This window comes from Brachionichthys hirsutus, chromosome 21 (genome assembly GCF_040956055.1).
Source record: "Brachionichthys hirsutus isolate HB-005 chromosome 21, CSIRO-AGI_Bhir_v1, whole genome shotgun sequence".
NCBI classification, from domain to species: Eukaryota; Metazoa; Chordata; class Actinopteri; order Lophiiformes; family Brachionichthyidae; genus Brachionichthys; species Brachionichthys hirsutus.
Window position 1 is genome coordinate 6,238,421 of NC_090917.1, and position 6,000 is coordinate 6,244,420.

The following is a 6,000-nucleotide window of genomic DNA, read 5'->3' on the forward strand; positions in this document are numbered from 1 at the left end:
ATGTTGGAAACGTTAAGGTCATGAGAGGAAATCAATGTAATGTGACCGGACACTCCCTCAGAATTTTTTTTTAGGGGGGAACAAACCTGGAAAATCTACTAGTTACTTTCTTAACATTTTATTTAATCATTCATTTATTTAATCAAACAGTTGACACAATTAAATATATTTTGTGTTACAGCCGTTATTTGCACATTTCCCTTGCGGTAAACTGTACTTATCCTAATAGCCTTAGTAGTAGTACTTACATTTAGATAATACAATATTAATTTATTTTTAATTCATTCTCTCTCTTAAATGTTGTTACTACACAGAGAACTGCTCTTCCACTTTAAGAAATCCTCACACAGATGTCTCACATCTGCTGTTCAAGGACAAAACAAAAAAAACACACAATTAATCGATCAGAAGATTTATAACTCTATTCACTGAATAGTCACGTGTTTCAGCTTTTGATATCCAGGATCACATTGCTAATGCACAATTTCTCACTTCGCACTCGAGTCTCAACCTCTGTGCCGAGTGAAGAAGCTCGAGCGAAGCTCCTACGGGCGGCTCGTGTGTCACGCTATCCTCATCTTACGCTCGTTCTGCGAGCGTCTGCTGACAGTGCAGTGACAGATGCCCCTCTTGCCCCCGTGCTTCATGCCTTTAGTTTGGGGCCTCTGAGCCTCCTACATTTAAAAACAAATAAGCTGCCACATAAAGATCATCCCTCATTTCTGTTCCCGTCACTCAGAGCCTCACCCCCCCTCCCCCACACCCCACAAAGATGCACCATCACTTTACTGTACCCTGACCCCGGTACCTCACCCAGCCTCATCTTGCAGCTTTAACTGTGCAGCATTTCCCAACCATGCGCCGTCCACACAACTAGCAGCACAACGTGCACCAGAGGCTAACATCTGTAAGGCATTTGTACACTGAGATGATACCCAATAATAAATAATGTGAACATTTGAAACTCATTTAAGTCCCCCCTCTGTGTGACCCCAAATAAGGTCAGAGGAATCTGTGTGTGCATCAACAGTGTGTGGGCTTGAGTGTTTGTGGGAAAAGGGAAGAGAGAACAGAAGAGAGAGAGAGAGAGAGAGAGCCTGCGTCCATGTTTATACTACATCAGTGTATTATTCATGGATGTCTGTGATACGACGAAGCCCAGAGTCACACAGGTGTTCCCAATTCCCAGTTACCGCAAGACCTCATGCCGTTGCCCCCTCTGTCACCTCTCACCATTTCCCCTTTAAAGAACAATAGTGTGATTAAAACAAAAGAAACTATCAAATCTCACCTCCTTTGCTGACTTGCATTCTCGTGGATCCTTTCATTGATTTTAGTTAATCAGATTCAGATGATGGGACTGACTGAAGTCAGAGTGTGGTTCCGTATGTGTCCAGCAGGGGGCGGGATGTGGCTCATCCTTTCAGGCTCTTCATAGCACCAAAAACAGCGAATCCTGCTGGTCAGAGGTCAGCAGGCAAAACGTCATAAAAGCTGCCATGCAGGCGTTCCACATGGGCTGATTCAGGATTTAACTGCTTTTTATTTTAAACCTGGAGAGGAGGTGCGACGTCGTTACAGTGGCTGAAGCTTGCCCCGCATGGCGGAGGATGTGACTCCTCATCTATCCTCCTCCAGCCTTTGACCTCCACCTCCTCCTCTTCTCTTTGGCAGCACATGGCCTGTTGCATATTTTTGCTGTTGTCATGGCAGCGGCTGTTTGTTTGAGACCATGAGGGATCGTCTGTTGGGTCACCTGACCTTACTCTGAACCCACACACACAATGCCTTAAAGGTGGAGCTGGATCTTTTGCCGTCATGTTGTCGTTCCTCTGTCTCTGCGTGTCGTGCAAATACATCTGTGACTGCGTAGAGGAGCATATGAATGTGGGGGCTCTGCTGTGTATCAGAATCAGTGGCGACCCTAGACTCTGGGGGGGGGGGCAGCGGGCAAAGAAAAGGCCCCTCCTGCACGGCTTCTTTCCCACAAACTATGAATTCAGTCAAGAAAACTATATTTACAGACAGAGGATGCCGAACATGTTTCTATGTAAAACATGAGCCTGACTAAATAACATCTGTACATGCATGGGTCCAAACTAAAGACATCAAGCTGTCACGCAGCAGCTGGGAGGGGCTTCACAAGAGGTTTAAGGGGGGGGGGGGGGTTAAAGTGGTCATTGCAAACATGCGAGTGTGAGTGTGATCACATTTTTAAGGAACTCCAAATATTTGCAAAGTTTGCCTCTCCCCACATTGCACCCCCCTGGTCAGGATGAATATGACATGCATGACATTTACAGGGGGGGGGGGGGGGGTAAATTTGACCCTATGACACACACGCACACACACACACACACTCACACTGGGAGAAATGTGCAGAAATTCACATCTGGTTTGGCCATTGCTCTTGTTCAGCAATGGATGTGCTTTTCTGACAGCATGCACACACACACACACATGCACGCACACACACACACACACACACACACCTCCTCTCCCAGTAGTGCTGCTCTTCACCCGTTTCTATCACTGGCAAAGTAAACCCACCATGTGAGAATGATGAATGGGCTATCCTGCACCGGAAGCACATGCTAGACACTCCCTGCCATCCCTGCCCGCTTCACTCTCTCTCTCGCTTTCTCTCTCACACACACACACACAAACGCACACACGCACGTGCGCACACACACACACACACACCTTGTTTTTGCTCACCCTCTCTAGTCCTTCCTCTACTTTTTCCTCTTTCTCTCCCAGTGACCTCATGAGCCTCCTTCCTTCCTGGTCGATTCATCTACCCTCCAGATCCTGATGCAGTGTGTGTGTGTGTGTGTGTGTGTGTGTGCGTGTGTGTGCGAGACTAATACAGAGAGCATAGTGTCTTGTTGATGCCATCCATTGTCGTTCACACACCTGCAGGTCATGCGCCTGTGTGCTTTGTGTGAGCGGGTGCCCTCAGGTTGACTGTAGATTTGTGTGTGTGTTGCTGTGGGATTAAATAAAAGCCATAAAATCCAGGATTTCTCTTTTTAATTCTTTATTTTATTACTTTACAGCTTTTTGAGTAAACACACACAAATAGAGAACACAGAATATAAAACACAATCCATGCAGCATTTTTTTTTTTTTTAACCAGTTTAGCATTGCAAATGACATATTTCATCCGCCTCCTCGTCAGCTATAGACATCACATATAGCCGACCTGAGGGAGTCTGAAATCAGCCCGGGGAAATGTTGGAACTCCAGGTGGTCCACGAGCAATTAAATAAAGCATCGCCGCGCTTCTTTCTGAGAAACACACTCACACTCGAGAAAGAGAGAGAGAGAGAGAAGCCCTCTAGACGCAGGAAGAGCGAGAGGAAGGAGAGGGTATAACAAAAAGAAAAGGAGGGAGGTTTCTTCTGCAATGTTGAAAAAAAAAAGAGAAAGAAACGAGTTTCATTTGCTGTCAAAACATTTGTAGTGGAATTAAACATATGGATGCCACAGGCAAAGTGAAGTCTGGAATACATTAGAGCTGCACAATGTTACACTCACCCTCCAGTATCTTACACTGCTCCGAGAGATTAATGGAATAAAGAGAATGGAGGTGTGTGTGTGTGTGTGTGTGTGTGTGTGAGCGGGGTAGCAGGGCGTATGTCTGTCTTTCTCAAGCCACTGAAAAATCAATACTTTTCCTTGATAGGCGGCTCTCGCTATTGGTCGTTCCACACATCCCCACCAAAAGCTGAATATCGTCCGTCCTGAGCTGCGAGCTGACGTCTGTCTTCTCGGCACCGCGTGTTTGACTCCGTCCTGAATCTCTTCCTGCAGCTTTTCCATTTTTATGATAAAACCAAACTGACATCCTTCTTTTCTGCATGCGTACTCCTGCGAAGGACAAGTGGGTCGCCGTTCCTCGCTCTACAGATCAGGCTTTCCTCCCAGTTCCAACACGTTTGGGCCCATCATGCTAACATGATTGTAAAACAAACAAACAAATCTAAGAGAAGCTCAAGGAGCACAATCCTTCATTGATTCCTCTGTTCTATTCAATTAGTGTGTTTCTGCGGGGTGGGGGGGGGGGGGTAAGTGTGTGAAGGAGGAAAGAGAATGTGCAGATATGTTCACAAATGAATGGTGGGTTTGTTGTTTTATGCTCTCAGTGAGGAGAGATTGAAATATGCGTTACGTGAACGTCTCAAAGGATATATGGGGGGGGGGGGGGGGGGGGGGGGTCGTTGTAATCTTTGCTTTAAGTTTGCAAGAATGGATCGACTCCAAAGCTGCAACATCACTTAGGCATCGCTGTTAATATAGCCAAAAGTAACTTTTCAAATTTCAGCATGGTTTTCACTTCTCCTTGGGGGGGGGGGGGGCTTCGAAGCTCATATAACTGACATTAGTGCGACACCCCTCACTGTCATTAAAAGCGAGTCATTAAAAGAGTTTCAGTGGTTTCCCTCAACATATTTACAAACCCAGCAGGTGACTCCGGCTGAGAATATATAATTCTAAATAAATGAATGCGGATCGTTCAGTCTCTTCCCATGAGGATTTTTTTTTTTATATTTTAAAATGAAATGATAAATGTTTTCTTGTCTGTTTCAAGTCTCTGGAGACAGTGTTGAGCGTGCGATGGCGCGAGCTGCATATATAAAAAAGAACCGAAACGTTGATCTGAGCAGTTTAGTATGTGAAATCCATTTGCTAAGCTTATTTGCTTATTATTAGCTCATTTGCTAATAATATTTGATTCAGACAGAAAATATAAATTTAATTGATATATGTGGTGAAATAGAAAAATATAATACTTATATTTTCTGAATAAATGTAATGCAGTCATGCCTATTTGAATGAATGTTGAATACATTTTAAATGTATAAATAATAAATAAACTATAAATAAACTATATATATATATATCCTGTCTGTGGACTCAAAGCCTGAATATTGAGGTTTAAAATATGTAAATATTAATTTATTTTAACAACAGGGGTGTGTGTGTGTGTGTGTGTATACATATATATATATATATGTACCCTGTTGTTTACAAAAGTCCATAAAAAGGAGTTCGCTTTACTCTCCACTAAGTAATATGAACACTCTCCAGGCCTCAATTAGATGAACATAAACAGGATCGTAAAACAATTAAACATGATCAGCATGAATAAAAAGTATTTTAAATCCTTCTGTCTCCCGAGTTAAACATACATCTGTGAGAATGCTTGGCTGCGTTAAGATGTTTCCAGCAGAACGTTTCCAATGAGCCGGTGTTTTGTTTTCCTCCTTGTTCCACAGGTAGAATAAAATACCTTCCATTCCTCCCTCCTCTTTGTAATTATTGTTAAAACTGTTTACCGCTTAAACATCTTTGCACTAATTTCACGCTAGACAGCCACAAAATTATTCAGCATTCTCTCAATATGCTGACGTAGTTGATGTATTTTTATTTCCTCCTTCTCAGGTAACAACGTTTGCAGGTTGACCTTAAACACACGCTGTTTGGGGACAAACCTGCATCCTATTCGACCAGAAATTTCCTGACAAAGGCGTGGACAGTTGCCCCCTCCAGGACTAAATTTGGTAAATGTGGGCCTATGCATATTTTACAGAACTATTCTGCCTATTATTGCAATTTCAGGGATCCTACAGAGTGAGGATGACGAGCAATTTATCATTCATTGCGCTAAATCGCAGCAGAGACTGCATTTAATTGAGTCTGTATTGTATTTCGTAGCTGGGTGCCTTCTTGCTATAGGGGGGGAGGGGGGGGGGGGGGGGGCTTAGGAGGAGGAGGAGGAGGAGGGACCCCCCCCCCCCACCCCCCCACACACACACACACACACACACACACACACACACACCTCGCCTCTGTCTTACCAATCAACTGGTCCAAATGGAATATTTTAACCCTCTAAAAATAATAATAAATACACGATGACGACGTGTCACGTGTTCTGTTCCGTTTGTAACGACGGGTAGCAAAATGAAATAAAATAAAATAAAATAAAATGGA